The sequence below is a fragment of the Vipera ursinii genome (assembly GCF_947247035.1).
Source record: "Vipera ursinii genome assembly, chromosome: 1".
NCBI classification, from domain to species: Eukaryota; Metazoa; Chordata; class Lepidosauria; order Squamata; family Viperidae; genus Vipera; species Vipera ursinii.
In genome coordinates this window covers 108957285-108979581 of record NC_139512.1, presented here as the reverse complement: position 1 = coordinate 108979581, position 22297 = coordinate 108957285, and the positions used below count along the sequence as shown (strand labels likewise).

The following is a 22297-nucleotide window of genomic DNA, read 5'->3' as shown; positions in this document are numbered from 1 at the left end:
TGCTACCAGCCACTATTTCATACAGTCTAGAAGCTGGCAGGATACTGGCAAGGAAAAATCATGTTTGACTCTTAGTTTCTTTTCTTAATGTTGAATCTGGAATTGCACAAATTGGCCAGAGGACAAATATATCTCTATATCTATCTATCTATCTATCTATCATCTATCTATCTATCTATCTATCTATCTATCCACGCATGCACACACACACACACAAACACACACACACAAACACACACATATATATATATATGCATTTTTTTTACATTACTGCCATAGCAAATGTTTGCAATATACCCATTCCTTTGCCAGAAAGTAGTATTTTGTACACTTTTCTTTCTACAAGTCTTTCTTGGAAGATATATGCTCCTTCTTTGGCTTGAGCTGCTAAACAATATATGGTTTGCCTTCTGAAAGAATTGTCAGTTGCTACATTCATCTTCTGAATCATGTTAAGACCACAGTCAAAGTTGACAGGATCTGAGTAAAACAGAGTGCTGTATGTGCTATGCTAAATTTCCTTCTTTACCTTTAAGGCCTTTTTCCATCTATTACCTAATCATACAAATGTGCTGTGCCCCTACAACTCAACCTTCATGTCTCATACATAAGACATCTTAAGTTTTCCCATTGGGATCCATAGGGCAGGAGGAATAAGACTGACTAAAGCAGAATCACCATGCAAGCCCCATCCTTTTATATGTGCATTGTGATGTTGTATACATACCCCAAAGGGGTGGAAGTTGCAGCACTCTAAATTGCTGCTTTCCTCATCTGGAAAAAAGCAGTAAGATCCTGCTAAATCAGACATGTCAAACACAAGGCCCGGGGGCCGGATGCAGCCCGCGAAGTGGTTTCATGCGGCCCGCGAAGCCATCCTGGAAACAGTGAGGGAACAGCCCCCACTGCCTTGGCCCTGGCCCAGAGACCCTCCTTCTGCCAGAGACCCTCAGATCTGTCCCACTCCTATCCAGGCCCCCATAGGCACCCTTGATGCGAACGATGTAGAGCTGGCCACGCCCACCCAGTAGGCCATATGCACTCTAGCCACGCCCACCCAGTAGGCCACGCCCACCCAGGCCACACCCACCCGGCCCCCTGAGGGCTACCGCAATGCTGATGCGGCCCTCAGTGAAATTGAGTTTGATACCCCTGTGCGAAATTGTCTTAATTGTGCCGGTGTTAGCAGTGTTTCCACTTTCATTAAATAAAAGTGAAGATCAGTGAGTGGCTGGGTTCAGTGGCATATAACATTTCCTAACCATTTCAAACTGAGTTGGGTACACCTTTCTAAACCCAATCTTCATTATTCTGCAGTTATTTCCTATAGGAGCTGGATATCATTAGGCAGCTAATCTACTCTAAGTAAGTAACGATGCTAGGCTGCTACTCAGCTAACAACATTGGCTCTTCTTGGTTAATCACACAGGCCAAATACGTAGCAAAGTACAGGTAGTCCTTGACTTACAACGATTCATTTAGTGACCGTTCAAAGTTACAACAACACAAAAAAGTAACTTACGACCATTTTTCGCACTTACAACTTTTGCAGTATCCCCATGGTCATGTGATCAAAATTCAGACACTTGGCAACTGGTTCATATTTATGATGGTCACAGCATCCTGGGATTGTGTGATCACCTTCTGCGATTTTCTGACAAGCAAAGTCAACGGTGAAGCAAGATTCACTTAACAACCATGTTACTAACTTAATGACTGCAGTGATTCACTTAACAACTGTGGCAAGAAAAATCGTAAAATGGGGTAAAATTCACTTAAAAAATATCTCACTTAAGAGAAATTTTGGGCTCAACTGTGGTCATAAGTCAAAGACTACCCATAGTAAAATGGTAACATAGGCAATAGTAGTACAGTGGAGTAACAGAGAGAAGAGAGAAACAAGCTGACAGCAGAACAGTGAAATGATGGAACCACCCCTTTCATTGCGTGGCAAACAGAATGTGATGTTACTTATTGCCCATTTACAGAAAGTTCTGGTTAATTAATGCAACCTAGCATCGGTAGCAAAGATTTTAGACTAGAGGACAACTAGGCTTTGTGTCTTTTAGAATACCTTTATGAACCTATACGTTTATAAATATTAATGAATAGTCAACGAATGGTGATTTAATTTTCCTGTAGTAAATGGAAGATGACTGCATGGGTACCTATGGGGGATATGGGTATAGGGCAAGTGATACATAATACAATGACAATCCCACACATGCTGCGACTGACATGCTTGTGTTATACATTCTGAAACAAGTGCATAATGGTGGCATATGCATGTCATATGCATCCTTTAGGCATTGCTGCTGTGTGCTGTGAAAGCCAGGAAAGTCCCCCACCCTTGCTTTAATCCCTCAGACTGTAAAACCAAAGATAATCGGAGACACATACTCACCTATATATCAATATACAGGAAAAGGTGCCGAGACTCAAGACTATAGTAGTGATGTGACCAAAAAAAAAAAATGCTCGTTGTCATTCAGATATCATTTTGCCAGCTGAAGGCTTGCAGCATTTGTGAAATGTGTTTCCAAATCACGGCTTTATAAACGGCGGGTGGGATTGCGGCTCCGAGATTTCCAAGGCTTTGGAAAAGCGAGAGCTCTCGGGGTGATGGGTCTAGAAAGCCCCAGGAAGCAACAGGTGAAATAACTACTCCTCATTGTGGGAACCCACATCCTCACATTTATTTTATTTATTTTATTTTAATTCCATTTATATCCCGCCCTTCTCCGAAGACTCGGGGGGCTTACAAGCTTAGCAGTAGCCTTCATTCTATGTATATGCCTGCTTATTAGGGCTTTCACACACACCCCAAGCGGCATTATTACAAAGTCAGCTTAATTGCCCCCAACAATCTGGGTCCTCATTTTACCTACCTCGGAAGGATGGAAGGCTGAGTCAATCTTGAGCCTGGTGGGACTCGAACCTACACTAATTGCAGGCAGCTGGTGTTACTTAAGGAGGCATTAGCCCACTGCTCCACCAAGGCTCTTATATATCAATATACAGGAAAAGGTGCCGAGACTCAGACTATAGTAGTGATGTGACCAAAAAAAAAAAACACATGCTCGTTGTCATTCAGATATCACTTTGCCAGCTGAAGGCTTGCATCATGGCTTTATAAACAGCGGGTGGGATTGCGGCTCCGAGTTTTCCAAGGCTTTGGAAAAGCGAGAGCTCTCGGGGTGATGGGTCCAGAAAGCCCCAGGAAGCAACAGGTGAAATAACTACTCCTCATTGTGGGAACCCACATCCTCACATTTATTTTATTTATTTTATTTTAATTCCATTTATATCCCGCCCTTCTCCGAAGACTCGGGGCGGCTTACAAGCTTAGCAGTAGTCTTCATTCTATGTATATGCCTGCTTATTAGGGCTTTCACACACACCCCAAGCGGCATTATTACAAAGTCAGCTTAATTGCCCCCAACAATCTGGGTCCTCATTTTACCTACCTCGGAAGGATGGAAGGCTGAGTCAATCTTGAGCCTGGTGGGACTCGAACCTACACTAATTGCAGGCAGCTGGTGTTACTTAAGGAGGCATTAGCCCACTGCTCCACCAAGGCTCTTATATATCAATATACAGGAAAAGGTGCCGAGACTCAGACTATAGTAGTGATGTGACCAAAAAAAAAAAACACATGCTCGTTGTCATTCAGATATCACTTTGCCAGCTGAAGGCTTGCATCATGGCTTTATAAACAGCGGGTGGGATTGCGGCTCCGAGTTTTCCAAGGCTTTGGAAAAGCGAGAGCTCTCGGGGTGATGGGTCCAGAAAGCCCCAGGAAGCAACAGGTGAAATAACTACTCCTCATTGTGGGAACCCACATCCTCACATTTATTTTATTTATTTTATTTTAATTCCATTTATATCCCGCCCTTCTCCGAAGACTCGGGGCGGCTTACAAGCTTAGCAGTAGTCTTCATTCTATGTATATGCCTGCTTATTAGGGCTTTCACACACACCCCAAGCGGCATTATTACAAAGTCAGCTTAATTGCCCCCAACAATCTGGGTCCTCATTTTACCTACCTCGGAAGGATGGAAGGCTGAGTCAATCTTGAGCCTGGTGGGACTCGAACCTACACTAATTGCAGGCAGCTGGTGTTACTTAAGGAGGCATTAGCCCACTGCTCCACCAAGGCTCTTATATATCAATATACAGGAAAAGGTGCCGAGACTCAGACTATAGTAGTGATGTGACCAAAAAAAAAAAACACATGCTCGTTGTCATTCAGATATCACTTTGCCAGCTGAAGGCTTGCATCATGGCTTTATAAACAGCGGGTGGGATTGCGGCTCCGAGTTTTCCAAGGCTTTGGAAAAGCGAGAGCTCTCGGGGTGATGGGTCCAGAAAGCCCCAGGAAGCAACAGGTGAAATAACTACTCCTCATTGTGGGAACCCACATCCTCACATTTATTTTATTTATTTTATTTTAATTCCATTTATATCCCGCCCTTCTCCGAAGACTCGGGGCGGCTTACAAGCTTAGCAGTAGTCTTCATTCTATGTATATGCCTGCTTATTAGGGCTTTCACACACACCCCAAGCGGCATTATTACAAAGTCAGCTTAATTGCCCCCAACTATCTGGGTCCTCATTTTACCTACCTCGGAAGGATGGAAGGCTGAGTCAATCTTGAGCCTGGTGGGACTCGAACCTACACTAATTGCAGGCAGCTGGTGTTACTTAAGGAGGCATTAGCCCACTGCTCCACCAAGGCTCATATATATCAATATACAGGAAAAGGTGCCGAGACTCAGACTATAGTAGTGATGTGACCAAAAAATAAATAAATGCTCGTTGTCATTCAGATATCATTTTGCCAGCTGAAGGCTTGCAGCATGGCTTTATAAACAGCGGGTGGGATTGTGGCTCCAAGTTTTCCAAGGCTTTGGAAAAGCGAGAGCTCTCGGGGTGATGGGTCCAGAAAGCCCCAGGAAGCAACAGGTGAAATAACTACTCCTCATTGTGGGGGACCCACATCCCCACATAACGCGGGCTCCACCTGTGCGCGGCCTTTCGTCCCTCAGGAGGGCCCGGGATCCATTGACCCAGCTCACCCCTTCGCCCGCCCCGCCCTTCTGTCCTTCCACCTCTTCGCGCCTCCGCCCGGCAACCGGGAGCCTGCACAAGCCGGCGAGAGGTGTGAGAGAGTCGGCGGGTTGCCCCTGCCTGGCAGCGAGCTACGCTGCGCGGCCGCCTGAAGGAGGCGGCGTTGCTGCCGGCGCGGCCTCCTCCGCCTGCTTTCCCGGCACCTGCGAGGCTCGGCTGCGGCGGGAAGCTCAGGGCGCGCGAGGAAAGTATTAACAGCGCGGAGGTTCCCTTCGCTGACCTTTCGGAGCGGCGAGTTGGGGGTTCTGTCATTTCCGGCTTGCCGAAAGCCTCTCCGCGCCTTCCCGGCTCGGGTTGTTGGTAGTGCCGGGCTGCCTTTCTCTCTTCCAGCTGCTCCTCCGGCTTGGAGGGAACAGGTCGGGCAGTCCGAGGCGTCTTCGCGAAAAAAGCGCCCCGAAGGGCTTTTTCCTTCCGCGTTTGGCAGCTTAAGCTGGACGCGCATTCCTTTAAATGCGGGAGTCGCGCAAACGCTCCCAAGACTGCAGAGTGAGTTGCCCAAACGCGGGTTTGCTGCACCTGACCCCTCTCTCGCCGTCTCTCTTCCCAACGAGGTAGGTGGGAAGGGACGCTGTGTAGGAAGAGCGACGGGTGGACATTTGCTCTATACTCGTAGCCAAATGGAGTAAAAGAGTCCGGGGCTTCTTAGAATGGGCGAGTTTGGGGGGGGAATTTTTATTTTTATTTTTTATTTTAATCCCATTTCTATCCCGCCCTTCTCCGAAGACTCAGGGCGGCTTACAATCTAAAGCACAAATCAATGTGCTTAGCAATAGCCTTCATTCTATGTATATGCCTGCTTATTAGGACTTTCGGGGGGGCCCCAGCGGCATTATTACAAAGTCAGCTTATTGCCCCCAACAATGGGTCCTCAGGAATCTCGCAAAGGAAGGAAACTGAAGATGCAATTCACTTAGTTGCAGGGGTCTTCAAACTTGGCCCTTTTATGACTTGTGGACTTCAACTCCCAGAATTCCTCAGCCAGCTGAGCTTTGCTGGCTGAGGAATTCTGGGAGTTGAAGTCCACAAGTCATAAAAGGGCCAAGTTTGAAGACCCCTGACTTAGTGAGTGGTTTTCCTGCAGAGAGCAATGGAATTAGGCTAGCTTCAACTTTTTAAAAAAAGGCATTGCTTTTTTTTCTTCTGGATAACGGTGCTTCTGAAATTTCAATTTCCCTCCCTCTCTGGATCCTGGTGTAGCTATTAGTTGCCATGTAGGCAATAATTTATCAAACGATGCTTTATTGCCTGTGTTCAGTCTGAGTGGCCAGGCGGGGATAGGCTGTCTTAGCATGGCCATGTTTTCCCTTATGAAGGACTGTCATCAGCAGTTGCTTAACAGAAGTAGATTTTAAAGACATTATTTTCTTTTCATCATTTCACCTGTCCTTCAGACAGCTGTTAAAGGTTTGTTAGTTATGCAGCTGTTGAAAGATACTCTTAATGGAGTAAAAAGTTAACCTCCCGCATGCCTTAATTTTAAAAGAAAATGTATATAGCCTCTTACTTGCTCACAGCAATTCTAGGCAGCTTACAAGCAATAAAACACAGTATAGAAAAAATAAAAATAAAAATGCTGGGTTAGGGTGGGCATAGCATGAGTTTTTAGTGCACTTTGGGGAATAAGCCTCCTTTGTGATGTCCAAACATCCTGCAACTAATTCATAGTTGTCCTAACTGTTGTACTGTTTTAGGGATCACACTTGAGATGTAGTAGGCTACTCTTGTGTCTGTTTGCACCTGGCAATGTGAACCTTTTGATAAGTGAGCAAAGATTTCGATCCCTTGGTGCCGAATTAGATAACAATGTCTTATAGACTCTGCTGTATTAAAACTTTGTTATTTGATGAGTATAGAATTTGAGAAACTATTATTTACCTTATATAGGTGAAGCACTGCTAGGTGGCAGCACCTAGCCAAACTGAACTGATCATGAAAATCTAAGTTTGCTCAGAACAGATTGAGACTACCCACCTCAAAAAAAGCCCAGGACTTGAGCTTTAGTTGAGACTAACTTTTTTTCATCTTAAGAAGAAAGATGTTCTGACCCGACAGCCTGATCAGCTTCTTTGATTCTGTGAAGGTATATAATCTCTGTTCTTGGAGTTTTTCCCTTGCTCCATAAATACGTACATAATTAAGGAGAATGTTACCCGCAGTCCAACTTGGAGTTCTGAATAACCTGTTGATCTTGAGTCAGGATATTTAATCAACTACAGCTCTCTGTATACACTATCACAGGTGTGAAACTCATGATATCATGTGACGTGTTGTGACATATCATGACTTTTTCCCCACTGCCGGTAATGGTGTGCGGCATCCGGCGCGCAGACCAGCAGTTTGACATCCCTGCTCTGTGTGTGTGTGTGTGTGTATAACACATGTTTTTGCCTGAAAATAGGTTCAGATGTGTTTAAAACTTCCTTCCCTCCCTCCTTCCTTCCACCTCTATCTCTGATAACAATTGATAATTATTATGACATTGCAGTTCCTGATTGTTGATAAGTGATACATTAACATAGTCATAGGTGACATATTACAATGAGCCTCATGTTTTCTTTAACTTTATACTCTTCCTTAGAATTATATTCTAGAATTTGTTGTGTCCCTATATTTTTATTTATTTAATTTTAACATTTTAATGGAATAAGGGGTAATGATCTATAGTTTTATGCTGGTTTCAGTTTGTTTCTGTGAATTCCTTGGAAATCTTTTAGAATTCCAGCTTGCTTTTTTCAAAGGGAGACATGCTTTCCATTCCTTGTAGCTATAGAGATGAGTTTGAAAACACAGCTGTATCTAAGTAATATGTGACTTAGATTTGCATCCAGGTTTCAAGATTTCTAAACTGACTATGTAGAGGAAATTATAGCTGGTTAAAATATGATGAAATTAAAATTAGATAATATGAAATCTAATTTTAACCAGTCCCTCCCTCTACACATTTCCTTGGGAAGATGTGATCTAGTTAACTATGTGCAAATAAATATGCAAATACTTTTATGTTTTTCATTCACAGTACTTTTCCAGCATGGTTCCTGATTTTGAACAAATTGCCTGGAACTTTCTTAGTGAATAAATTGTATGTTAATTAGACGTTTGAATATTGCTTCCCCCCCCCCCCCAACATATTGTTGTTCCAGAATTGCCAGAAACGGCAATCTTGGCAATTAAGGCAGAAAATGGTGTAGGTTTGCAGAATATTAAAAACCAAGGGATGGATCATAAAGTCATATTTATGAAAAATGGAAATTCTTGTTCTGTTGAAAGTATTCCTTTTAAGAGAGGACACTTATTCACTGAGGCTTAATTATTCTTGCAATGTAATTCTAAGCAGAGTTGCTAAAGCATAAGTTCTGTTAGTTTAGTCCTCTGCACACGCAATTTGAAGAATGTGTAGTAAGCTTTCCTTGCTTGTTCTATAATTTCTATTTATTCGATGACTTTGTATTTGTTGGATTGTGAAGCTTATTGGAAAGCTATATGGGGAAGGCAATTTGAGACCAATATGCTAGCTTCCTTGTGAAGTCTAATGCATGAAGTTAGAATTTCTTTGAATGTAAGTGATTTATGCTGAAAATTTACTATTCCAGAAGCAGATATAAAATGTTTATTTGAGAGAACGTTATAACATATATTTCTTTTTTACATAGAAATCTTAGTGTGTGTTCTGTGAAACTATAGGTACGGTAGTTCTCATTTACCAATTGTTCACAGTTATGACAGTGATGAAAAAGCAACTTTGTGATCTATCATTACATTTACAACTTCACAGATCTGTAAATTGAATGAAAGTTGAAGATCTGTTGTAAACAGAGAGATCATAAACACAGTTGTGATTTACTTCACTTAACAATCAAATTTCTAGTCCCAATCCTGGTTGCTAAGTAAGGACTATGTGTCTTTGGTTCTGTATAAAATCTGGCATATTTTCTATGTCTCTCTCCATCTGTATTTTTTAAAAAGTGAATCTGACACACACTCTAAAAATGCCAGTTTAGGCTTATATTTCATTCACTTTTTGAGGTAAACTGATTCACAAAAACCAACACCATAATAAATTGTATTGCTGCAAAGATGTAACAATTTTAGCATGTCATATATTGGCAGATAACTTTCAACTCAGCTACCTATAAAATAGAAATGTTCAATTAGTTCTGACGACGGTAAGAGAATGAAAGTTAGCTTTACTTTTAGATCCTCTAACAAATGGAATATACCTTTATAGAGTGGATAATCTTGTTTGACCACGCTTGATCTTTGCCTAATCAGAGAGCACAATTTCCTTTTGATTCTAGTCACTGAAAATCACAGTAATTTTTGTTTTCATTCCCACTCAAATGAACATATTGCAATTACGTGAATTTCAGAAGGTTTTATTCTCTCTCTTATGCTTGCTTTAAAATTGTTAGAGAATTTGCAAATCTGTCTTTTTGTAGTTGTTGTAAAGTAGGCCTGGGGAATATTTAGTGTCCAAGAACCTAATGTTCTTTTGCTGTGGTTTACAGCCAGGGGTCATATTAATTACAAGCAGAATCTTCTTTTAAAATGAATCTTGCATTTCCCAACCATTAAGCCAGTATTAAAGCAAGGAGGAAATGACTACCCCAACATATTAGTACCACATTTAGGAAAGGGGCCCAGTAAGTACTTGTCATTTTACCAATAATGCACAATGTTGGTAGTTTGCTTTGGCAGTACTGGACATTTTTATTTCATAATATTCTATACCAAAGGCAAAGCCACCATGAGCTTTTCTAGCACAAATCCCAACTGGTTTTACTTGAAACTGTACAATATTAAGTCTCAGTGGACACCACTCCATTAGATAAATCTTCGCTGACGTGTGTTCCCTATTATGCAGGTCCTACTTCTCCCAACTTTGACGAAATTGCCCATTTCAGCCAAGAGAAATAAATGTTCATGCCGGTGCATGCTTGTGAAAGCATAGTCACAGGCAGTCCTCGATTTACAACAGTTCTCATTTAGCGACTGTTCAAAGTTACAGCGGCTCTGAAAAATGTAACTTCTGACAATTTTTCACTCTTATGACCATTGCAGTATCTTCACAATCACGTGATCAAAATTCAGACGCTTAGCAACTGGCTCATCTTTATGACGGTTGCAGTGTCCCGGGGTCATGTGATCACCTTTTGTGACCTTCTGACAGGCAAAGTCAATGGAGGAAGCCGGATTCACTTAACAACCATGTTACTAATTTAACAACTGCAAAATGATTCCCTTAACGAATGTGACACAAAATTCACTTAACAAGTGCAAAAATCACTTAGCGACAAAAATTATGGGCTCAAATCGAGGACCACTTGTACTGTACAGAGCGTGACTTCTGGGATTCTTTCCTGTGCTTTTACCTGGTGTCCGTATATGTGGAAGCATGGGGCAAACTGCATATTCTCCAGGTGGAACAATCCACAACATTTTGACTGCTGTACAAATCTCCTGCTGCCTCTTTTCTACTGCCTGATCCATTGGGGGCAAATTCTTCCCAAGTTTCTTTCTACGTCCATTACGCAGCTGTGGGCATTCCCCCTTTTATCTGATCATTCCCTAAGTAGCACCTCTCTCCCCTCCCACTTCCATCTTCCAAGATCATTTTCACATTCCATTATATATTTCCATAATAATATTTATTATTTCAGCTTAGGTTCATTCTTATTTGGAGGTGGTTACCGTATATACTTGAGTATAAGCCGACTCGAGTATAAGCCGAGACCCTCATTTTCACCCCCAAAAACTGAAAAAAGTTCGTGACTCGAGTATAAGCCGATCCACCGTTCTGCAAGCCTCCGCCGCCAGCAGAGGCTCGATCCGCCATTTTGCAAGCCTGAATACACAGGAATACCCTGTGTGGCTGCGGCTCTCGGGGAAGCCCTGGCTGTCCGCTTCCTCGCTCCACGCTGCCATTCGGGGCCTGCGCGTTCCCCGGGCAAATCGCGGCACCCAGCAGGCGAGGAAACACGCCCGCTCCAGTCGCCCCCCCCTTCCCTCAGGAGACGCGAAGCAAGTGACCGCCCGGAGCTTACCGAGGACTTGCGCGTGGCCGAGGCTTCGGTGCTTCCAGGATCGCGCGCACCTCTCCCAAGCCGCTGCCGTCCGGAGACCGCAGCGGAAGCAGGCAGGCAAGGCTCGGAGATCCGGAGACCTGCCGAAGTTTGGGGAGGTTTGGGGAGGTGCCCAAACCTCCCCAAATGTCAGCAGGTCTCCGGATCTCCTCCCCAAACCTCCCCAAACGTCGGCAGGTCTCCGGATCCCCGTGCCTTGCCTGCCTGCTTCTTTCCGCTGCGGAAAGAAGCAGGCAGGCAAGGCACGGAGATCCGGAGACCTGCCGACGTTTGGGGAGGTTTGGGGAGGTGCCCAAACCTCCCCAAACGTCAGCAGGTCTCCGGATCTCCGTGCCTTGCCTGCCTGCTTCTTTCCGCAGCGGAAAGAAGCAGGCAGGCAAGGCATGGAGATCCGGAGACCTGCCGACGTTTGGGGAGGTTTGGGGAGGTGCGCGCGCACCTCCCCAAACCTCCCCAAACTTCGGCAGGTCTCCGGACGGCGGTGGCTTGGGAGAGGTGCGCGCAATCCCGGAAGCACCAAAGCCTCGGCCGCACACAAGTCCTCGGTAAGTTTTTTTTGTTGACTGGAGTATAAGCCGAAGTGGAATTTTTCAGCCCAAAAAGTGGGCTGAAAAATTTGGCTTATACTCAAGTATATACGGTACCTTTTGTTCACTGCTTTGATAAGTTTTGTTACAGAAATTATGCTAGAGCAGACATGTCAAACACAAGGCCCGGGGGCCGGATCTGGCCCACGAAGTGGTTTCATGTGGCCCATGAAGCAATCCTGGAAACAGTGAGGGAACAGCCCCCACTGCCTTGGCCCTGGCCCAGAGACCCTCCTTCTGCCAGAGACCCTCAGATCTGTCCCACTCCTGCCCAGGCCCCCATAGGCGCCCTTGATGTGAACGATGTAGAGCTGGCCACGCCCACCTAGTAGGCCATACGCACTCTAGCCATGCCCACTCAGTAGGCCACGCCCACCCTGGCCACACCCACCCGGCCCCTTGAGGGCAACTGCAATGCTGATGCGGCCCTCAATGAAATTGAGTTTGACACCCCTGTGCTAGAGTATTGGTAAATAGCTCTGCTCGGTGTGTGTTTGGGGAAAACCAGGGATATATGAGGAGAATTAAATATCAGGCTGCCTATGCAAAATCTAACCCAAAATCTAACCTGGGATGGCATAACTTTTTCAAAGAACATGTGAGGAGAAAACTGGAGGTGCAGGTATACAGGTACAGACACACATGCATACAATTATTTTATTTATTTATTTTTATTTATTTATTTTATTACATTTATATACCGCCCTTTCCCTGAGGACTCAGGGCGGTTTACAGGGAATTAAAAACCAGCAATACAAAAGTTAAAACCAATTTTAAAAAGATTAAACTAACCCTGTGCAATTAAAACCCCGATTAAAATAAATTACTCCTCAGCCTGGGCCCGAGAGCTCGAAGAGCCAGGTCTTCAGGCCCCGGCGGAATGAATGGAGGTCAGGGGCAGTCCTCAGCTCCACTGGCAGCAGGTTCCAGAGGGCAGGCGCCCCCACTGAGAAGGCCCTATCCCTGGGTGTCACCCGCCGGCAATCTCTTACCGGTGGGACCCTGAGCAGACCCTCCCTGTGGGAGCGCACTGGACGAAGGGCATTTGATGCCGGCAGCAGGTGTTCCCTCAAATACCCCGGACCCAAGCCATGTAGGGCTTTATAGGTAATAACCAGCACCTTGAATTTCACCCGGAGGGCAACCGGAAGCCAATGCAGCTCGCGGAGTAGAGGTGTTACGTGGGAGTATCGGGAGACCCCCATTACAACTCGCGCGGCCGCATTCTGCACCAGTTGAAGCCTCCGAGTGGTCCTCAAGGGCAGCCCCATGTACAGAGCGTTACAGTAGTCCAAACGGGAGGTCACGAGCGCATGAGTAACTGTGCGTAGGGCATCTCGGTCCAGATAGGGACGCAACAATGTCTACCAGGAGTAAAAATGTAAAATTATTAGTATCCCATGTTCCCTCTAGGTTTAAAGGTAGTTCGAAGAAAAGCTAAGTTTTATTATTTTAAGCTTTGCAATCAGCTAATAGCAAAGAGAGGAAGTGAATTTACATCTTTTGGCTCCCAGATAGTCTAACAATGCTGATCCATAGAAAGCCTACGGTATGTTTTGGCTTTCTAAAAGTTTGCACATGAAGCAATTGTTAATAAGTTGGAATAATAAAGCATAACAAAAAGCTTAGTAATGTAAGCAAAAGCTTCACCTACTTAGTTTCCTATGTTCTTTTACCATATGTGCTCTATGACTCGCTTCTCAACTTTCTAGTTTTCTAGCTTTAGAACTGTACAGCAGTATTTGCAGGACAAATACTTTCAACGTAAGGGTAACCACCCCTCTCAGACTAACCTCCAGTCTGTTACAGTTCCTATTTTCATCATCTTATGTACCTGAATGAAACATCTGGCAAGACCCCCCCACTCCTGTTTGACTTTACACTGTCTGCCTTTGCCCATCTCATAGGAGTTGTAATTGCTAGAGGGATCCCTTCAATTATCTACCTTCTCAGCTGGAGTGATATTAAAGGTACTGAAGACAAAATAGCTGTTTAAAGTTCAAGTTGGAGGAAAGAAACAGTCAAAAATGAAGGACAGAGGGAAAATCTCCAAGCAACCCTCACCCTCTCACCTGACCAAATGTTCCTTCTGGCATTTGTATGTCAAAGTTTGTTTTTGCTAGGCAAATATTACCTTAGAGGGCTGCTCTGGTATCTATAAATGAAAAACTTTACTCCAGGCTATTCAACTGTCCCATGATCCTGCCACTGAAGCCTGTTGGAATTCCTGTGGCTTGTGCCAAAGCCTGGTGCCCTTGGCCGGTGTGGAGAAGGCCAAGGGCAACTCTCCCTTGGCTTGCTGCCCTGAGCTATCTGCTTTTCAAAATAAACAACCATCTCCTATGACATTTCTGAAAGAGCCTTTGCTAGCTTTGGCTTCCTCCTGACTTTATGGAAAGAAAACAAATGCATGCCCAGTAGCAATTACAGGGCAGTGTCCTAACTACCAGCGTTCCTGCAGGAATGTGTGCAAAATTGTTAAATATAAAATAATAATAATAATAATTTAATTTTTATACCGCCCTTCTCCCGAAGGACTCAGGGCGGTGTACAGGGCAATACAATAAAATACAATATATAAAAATTAAAAGAAATATTAAATACAATAGCCCAATTCAATAGATTAATACAAGACGTTAAAATACCCCTAAACTCATCAGACCAGGCCGGCTTGTTCAAATAAATATGTTTTTAGGTCACGTCGGAAGGAGCGAAGGTCGGGAGCCGTCCGGAGCTCCACCGGTAAACGGTTCCAAAGGTCTGGCGCGCCCACAGAGAACGCCCTCCTGGGGGCCGCCAGTCGACACTCTTTGACCGACGGCACCCTAAGGAGTCCCTCTCTGTGGGAGCGCACTGGACGAAGGGAAGTTGATGCCGGCAGCAGATGCTCCCGTAAGTAACCCGGACCCATGCCATTTAGGGCTTTATAGGTCGTAACCAGCACCTTGAATCTTACCCGGAGGGCAACCAGAAGCCAATGCAGCTCACGGAGTAGAGGTGTTACATGGGAGTATCGGGAAGCCCCCACCACCACTTGCGCGGCTGCATTCTGCACCAGCTGGAGCCTCCGAGTAGTCCTCAAGGGCAGCCCCATGTAGAGAGCATTGCAGTAGTCCAAACGGGAGGTCATGAGTGCATGAGTGACTGTGCGCAAGGCATCCCGGTCTAGATAGGGCCACAACTGACGCACCAGGCGAACCTGAGCGTTTGGTTGGACTTGTTTCCATTTTTAGTCAGCACAATTTTCACACAGAAAATTTGTTTTGTGCGGGTTGATTTCAGAGATTTCAAAGTAAATTGACAGGAATGCTGTGCAGAAAGAAGCTTATAGCTATGTTTTTTTATTATCTTTTTTCCTTTTTGGCAAATCAAAGGTTCTAGTGAGTCTTAAGTTTTGCAAAAGAAGATGTCTGCCCATCTTTTTGACTTTTCAAATAACTGAGTCAGACTAAGCATGTTTAGTTACTGTTCAAGGTGGGGAGTCCATTTCAAATAGTGAAAGAAAGGAGATAAATGTTAGTCCAAAAATCTCTTCTTCCAATTAGAAGAGTGGGGGATTTTTAGAACCTTTTTAGGGGCCATAAACAGAGTGCAGCAATTGCTATTTTGTCTTGCTGGGTATATCTAATAACTGCTTTAAATGATCTCTACTGTTTGAATGCTTAGCATTCAAAGTTCCATTTAAGCTGAATTTGGGTATTGCTCCCAATTTAAAGATGGGAAAAGTTTTGATTCCCAGAGGCCACTTATAATCCAGAAAGAGAAGTCCATATTGAATGGAGCAATAAAACAGAGGGCTGGTGGAGAAATTTTATTTTTTTAATTCAGTTGCATAAGTGGGAAGGCCATGGAGTCTTTCTTAATTATGTTGCATCTGTTTTAAGAATTGCATTATAGATTTCATATACATTTCATATTCATTTCAAAACGATGAAAAACTTTGCTACCAATTTTTATCTAATTTTTATCGAAAAGTTAGGGGGAAAAAAGGCTGCAGAATTTTGCCAGGAATAATTGTAATCCAGCCCTACAGTAAGTTTGCTTTATTTATCATTTGTGGAACAAACTGCAGAGATTTAACTTCACTCTTGATGCTAATCCGTTCAAACATCATCATCATCATCATCATCAGAAGAAGAAGAGGTTGGAAGGGACCTTGGAGGTCATCTAGTCCAACCCCCTGCTCAGGCAGGAAACCTTATACCATTTCAGGCAAATGGCTGTCCAGTCTCTTCTTAAAAACCTCCAGTGTTGAAGCATTCACCACCTCTGGAGGCAGGTGGTGATGATAGGCCCAAACCAAATTCAGCCTGGTGTGTCCTGCGAATCAAGCAAGGGGATGTTTTCCCCAATTAGCAGTTCTTGGCATTACCATCAAAAGACATCCTCCATCTATTCCATCTTCCCCTATTTTATTTTCTCAAGAAAATAAGAAGATAAATATAATGAGAAAACACAGCAGAATATACCTAACACTCTTCAGGTGACACAGGGCATTTGCATTATGTAAATGTCTTGTCTGCTTTGACCACAGTAAGCAAGACGGTTTTGTTAAAATATCAATATAAACACAAACACCTCCAGTAGATTTCTCAATATTCTTCCCAAATATTGGTGTCAACACTGAAAAGATTTTGTGCTAGGCATACAGTATATCTCTTTGCATAGCTCACAAGGGCATGAGGAAGCAACCATAATGATCCTGTTATTATAGGATAAAGTGATTGTGGAAATGAGCTGTGAGATTCTTGTTCAGGACTATGTGTTCAGTCTCAGCTTGGCTATTATTATTTTTAGTATCAATCTCTTAGTGATGTCAATAGCAAGGCTCTTTTTAGTATAAATTGCTTCATGGGAAAGGGAATTTTACTGAAATTTTTGCTGAACAACCCACAGGATCGAAGTTTAATTAAAAATGTAATAATTATACTTTACCTAAAAGAGTATATAATTAGGCTTTCATTCCCATCTCTTTAATAAAGAGGCAGTGATAATGTTCTGCTTTTAAAGGAGTTGTTGCATTTGAATTAATGTCAGTACTTTAAAAAGCTAATTATACGTGGGTCTTATTTGGTGAGTGGGTATAGTTTGGAACCCTATAAGAAAGATGCCCCTGAGAAACTCTGCTTCTAGTTCTTCCAAACTCATTCCAGCTGTTGGCTTTCCTGGCTTGGATTTGTGGAAGTTGAATTCTAAATAAGGAGGGCACCAGGTTAATGGAAGGTGATGCTGAGTGCTCAAAGGCAACTGAAAAGCCTCCACATATTTGAAATTAAATTGTGTGTGCTGTTACCAGGCCAGTCCACACCATGGATATCTCAGTCATTAGTCTTATGGATAAATAATACAGGTAGTCCTCAATGTACAACCACAACTGAGCCCAAAATTTATGTTGCTAAGCAGGACAGTTGTTAAGTGAATATTTGCCCATTTTATGACCTTTCTTGCTACATTTGTTGAGTGAATCACTGCAGTTGTTAAATTAGTAACATGTTACTAAATGCATCTGGCTTCCCCGTTGACCTTGCTCTTCAGAAGGTTGCAAAAAGTGAAATTATATAAAAACAATTATGAATTGTTATGGCAAAAAGTACAAAAGGAGATTAACAGTTGGGAAAAATTACAATTGTCTTGGTTGGAGAGAATAGCAGCTGTGAAGATGAATGTTTTACCAAAATTTTTATTTTTGTTTCAAATGATACCAATACTTAAGAAAGATGCAAATTTAAATGAGTGGCAAAAAGGTATTAATAAATTTATCTGGGCAGGGAAAAGACTGAGAGTAAAGCTTTAAATAATGCAAGATGCACACGAGAGAGGGGGTTTGAAGATGCCCAATTTGAGATTATATTATGATGCAGTTGTGTTATCAACAATTAGTGATTGGTTCAATTTAATGGATGAAAGAATATTGAATATTGAGGGGTATGATTTACTGTATGGATGGCATGCGTATTTATTTTATGACAAAAAAGTGGATAATATTTTTGAGATTCATATTTTAAGGAATGCTTTGTTCCAAGTTTGGAAAAAGTACCAATATATATTAAATAATAAAATACCTATATGGGCAATACCTAGACATGCAATAGGAAATATAAACATGGAGCAGAAACAAGATGTAATTACCGTACTTATAAAGAACTTCTTAGGATGGAAGGGAATATTTTGAAACTGAAACCTTTAAATGTTTTAAAGGAAGAAAAGATAGTACAGACTTGGTTTCAGTTTATACAATTACAAGCTACCGTAGATGGAAGGAAGATCAGAAAATTGGTATAATAAAAGTTGATGAAAATTTGATAAAGCAAATTAGAGATCAAAGTCAATCGCATATAAAAAGATTATATAATGCTCTTATAGAAGTTGATTCAGAATCAGAGTTAGTTAAAGATTGTATGATAAAATGGGCTCAGAATATTCAAGAGCCCAGAATGATGGGAAAAATTTGGGATAGAAATGTAAAGTTTACACAAGCACAAAATCTAAGAGAATTTTTATAAGAAGTTTTATAGATGGCATTTAGATCCTAAAAAGTTAGCATGTGTGTATCCAAATCAACCACCTAAGTGTTGGAGATGTGGTAATGAAGAGGCAACTTATTATCATATATGGTGGACATGTAAAAATGTTAAAGCTTTTTGGATAAAAATATGGTGGATTTTTCAGAAAGTTTTTAAGAAAAAAATAAGATTTACCCTGCAGTTATTTTTATTGGGGATTATTCCGGATTGTACTGTTATAGAAACTAAATTAATGTTACATGTAATAACGGCAGCCAGATTGTTGGTGGCGCAATATTGGAAGAAAGAAGATTTACCTACAGTAGAACAATGGATACTTAAAGTAATGGGAATAGCTGAAATGGCAAAAGTTTCAGCATATTTGAAAGACCAGTCACAAGAAAAATATATTTTGGAATGAAAAAGATGGATTGATTATATTCAAAACAAATATGGGACTAGAAAGTTTCAAATAGCATATGAATAATTTTTAATAATTATAGAAGTGTTATTATAATTATTTTAGTTTTGTTATAAGGGAGTTAAAGGGTGGAAGGTTTGTTAACATTGTAATAGATATTTAGCATATGTTTGCTTAAGATTGCTATATGTAATACCCTGTATTCTGCTTTGGGAAGTCCGGGGGGGGGGAAGGGGGAAGGGATGGTGGGGAGGGTTTTTTTTCCATTAAAACTTTGTAAAACTTTTCAATAAAAAAAGAAGGTTGCAAAAAGTAATCACATTACCTTGGGATCCTGCAACCACCATAAATATGAGTCATTTGCCAAGTGATTACCTTGGGATCCTGCAACCATCATAAATATGAGTCATTTGCCAAGTGTCTGAATTTCAATCAACTGACCGATGCAATGGTTGGAAATGTGAAAAATGGTCATAAGTAACTTTGAACATTCACTAAATGAACTATTGTAAATCAAGATGTCAACGCTGCTAATATTGAATGTTATTGCTTGACAAGAGATAAAGAAGTAGCCATTTCATATGTTAAACTTGTGTATTGCTTTAAGAGATTTAGTTTAAGGTTGGGAGGGGGGATGAGTAGGATTGCACCTTTCAAGACCATCTCTAACTAGAGAAGATAAGACCTATGAAGGGAAACTGATTCTTTAAATTAATTGGAGAATATGATTAATGACAAAATTAGAAAGGTGGAGAATTGTGTTTTAATATATTGTGCAAGGGAGCGGAGATTTCTGATTCCAGCTTCCTTTGAGCAAGCATTTGCTGGTGTATTAGGCTAATTTTATTTATTTATTTATTTATTTATTTATTTATTTATTTATTTATTTATTTATTTATTATTGGGACTTATATGCCGCCCTATCTCCCGAAGGACTCAGGGTGGCTAACAACAATAAAATACAACAATACAAAAGTTAAAGGACTTTTAAGGTAAACAATGCCTCAGAGTCACTTGAAAAGCCCATATATCGAAAACTTGACACAAGGACTATCTGTAAATACATTTGTTTTTTAAATATGTATTTTTAAATATGCATAGATATATTTAATATACAATAGGTAGTACCAGCCAACCAACTCTGTCTGAACTGGAAGCAATTCCTGGTTAGTGCTTGAGGGAAGACTTCATAGTTGTACTGTAAACCTCACTGGGATTTTTTTTTTTAAAGGCAAGGCAATGAGAAACAATTTCTTACTGCCACCAGAAAACTGCATGAATATGTTCATCAAGTACTAAGTTTGCAGAAATGCTAAGCTTTGAATGTGACTGGAAAGATATTTTGCCTTAATAATTTTATTAATTTCCTGATGGGGAGCTGGGTATATTATTACTCACTTAATATCAGTATCCACCTTTTTTCTTATCTAAAATATCATTCCCCCCCAGAATATCTGTACAGCCCCTCAGAATATCTGTACAACCTACAAGTGACATATCTTGTTTGAAGATGCTAAATGTTTAGCAAAATATTTCCCCAGCTATTAATACGTTGAATTGATTCTGAGTCATGGCAATAAACGAGACCAATCCCATGCTTTTTAGTGAACTATGTCCCGGGGCAGACCCAGATATACGTGTGACTCAGGCATCTAATGTATATTGCCTGTATCATTTTGTTTACAGTTTGTGTGAACACTTAGCATTCCACCATCTCTGTCTAACAATCGGTACAAAAGCAGAGAATATATATCACTCAGGCTTGAATTGTGGAGTTCTTAATGCTCTCTGAGTTTGGTTATATGCAGCAGACTTAACACTCATTGGCACTGATGAAGTTATCTAATTGGGTAACAAAATATCTGCAAGCAAACAACAAACAAAATTTGGATGAAATCTAGCCTCGTTTTGTCTGCAGACACCATATTTCTGATCACTGTTGGAAGAAGAGAGAAAATTTTAAATTAATTTAGAGTTCTGATAAAACCCTGGGATAAAAAACAGAAACTGGGTCTTATTCCTCTGCATCTCTCACAAAACGTGTTTGGATGTTTTGGAGCAAGGTTTTGTTGCTGAGCTTGTCAATCGGAAAGTCAGCAGTTTGGCGGGTCGAATCCCGAGTGCCGCATAACAGAGTGAGCGCCTGTTACTCGTCCCAGCTTCTGCCAACCTAGCAGTTCGAAAGCACGTAAAAATGGAAGTAGAAAAATAGGGACCACTACGGTGGGAAGGTAACAGCGTTCCGTGCGCCTTTGGCGTCTAGTCATGTCGGCCACATGACCATGGAGATGTCCTCAGACAAGCGCTGGCTCTTTGGCTTTGAAACAGAGATGAGCACCGGCCCCTAGAGTCGGAAACGACTAGCACGCATGTGCGGGGGAACCTTTACCTTTACCTTTTTTGTGTTTCCCTCGTGAAAGATAATCCTTTTCCTTTGGCTACACTGCTTTGAGGTAATTTATCCTTAGCTTTTAATAATCTTTAGGAAGGGGTACTTAAGAGTTAGACAGCCTTTGTTTATCATATTATAGAAATAAGGACTTCCTTAAAATTAGACTTCAGCTTTGCTGAACCAGCTGAACCACAATAAGTATTGTGATAGCTTTGAATACATCCTGCTACTTTCCCTTGAGTGTTAATCTCTTCTGTTGAACATACAATACCATACCACACAATACAAAGTCTTCTTACTGGTCTTTCCTGTTCTCTGTTCAAAGGACTCTTTATGACCAAATCGAATGGACTAAAAAGAGAATTAAGCATTTCAGATAATACACATGCCTGTGTCTCCTTATCCTCAGTTGTAGTAATGCTATTGCAATCTTTCTTTCGAATGGCATGGATTCTTTTCATGGTTTTAATTGCATAATTAATGTTTGGTCTTTCTAGGCTTTTGGGGAGAAAATGAGGAAATCTGCCCCATTTGAGGAAAACTTGCATTAATTCTTCAGCTCTTTGAAGAGTTGCAAAAAAAACCACACAGGGCTTCTGTGAACTTGATAGCAAAGGATTTATGATCTCTACCATCTCGACACAGTCTTTAAAGGTATTTTATCTGTTGTTATCTCTCTTTTTTATATTCATTGGACAGCCAGTCATGAGGCCACTACCATATGCCCGAGAGGTTTTGTATATAATTATGTAGATTGTGTGTTTTACTTCTCTTCTGTCTTGTTCTCATCATACACTAAATAAATAAATAATTTGAAGAGTAACTCTCCAAATATATGCTGCTTAAAGGTTAAAGTTTTATATTCCATCCTTCCAACACATATCTATCACTCGGGGGTGATAGGGATCCAAAACCTGGTTTAATAGAGTTTGATCAAATAAGAAGGTTCTTTCAAGAAAGCAAGTTATTAGTCATATCTGTGAAACTGATACAGTGGGAGCATGTGTACTTGAATGAAATAGGCTTTAGTTTGATATTTATTTAGTAACTCTATGTCAGGTCTGCTATGTAGTATTTGTATTTCTAACTGTTTTTGTCTTACAGTGGATAAATTTCGTACAAGATTTGTGGACAAAGATACAATATACTCTTCTACAACAGTATGCCTGCACTGTAACATATAT

At 41.6% G+C, this 22297-nt stretch overlaps 2 long non-coding RNA genes across 4 annotated transcripts in view; one reads left to right on the top strand and one right to left on the bottom strand.

Annotated features, from left to right (window-relative positions):
• Positions 1 to 5571, bottom strand: part of LOC310632008 — an 11771-nt gene extending 6200 nt beyond the window's left edge. For 2 of the 3 annotated variants that reach the window (XR_014490753.1, XR_014490754.1), the window contains exons 1-3: positions 5351 to 5571; positions 2405 to 2628; positions 1542 to 1654 (exon numbers count right to left, since the gene is read on the bottom strand). This is a non-coding gene — a long non-coding RNA (uncharacterized lncRNA). The remainder of the gene's footprint in view (positions 1 to 1541; positions 1655 to 2404; positions 2629 to 5350) is intronic. The other variant, XR_014490755.1, reaches the window with a different exon arrangement.
• LOC310632009 lies at positions 4714 to 22297 on the top strand. Its single transcript, XR_014490756.1, has 3 exons — positions 4714 to 5681; positions 21611 to 21767; positions 22218 to 22297. It is a non-coding gene; the product is annotated as an uncharacterized lncRNA (long non-coding RNA).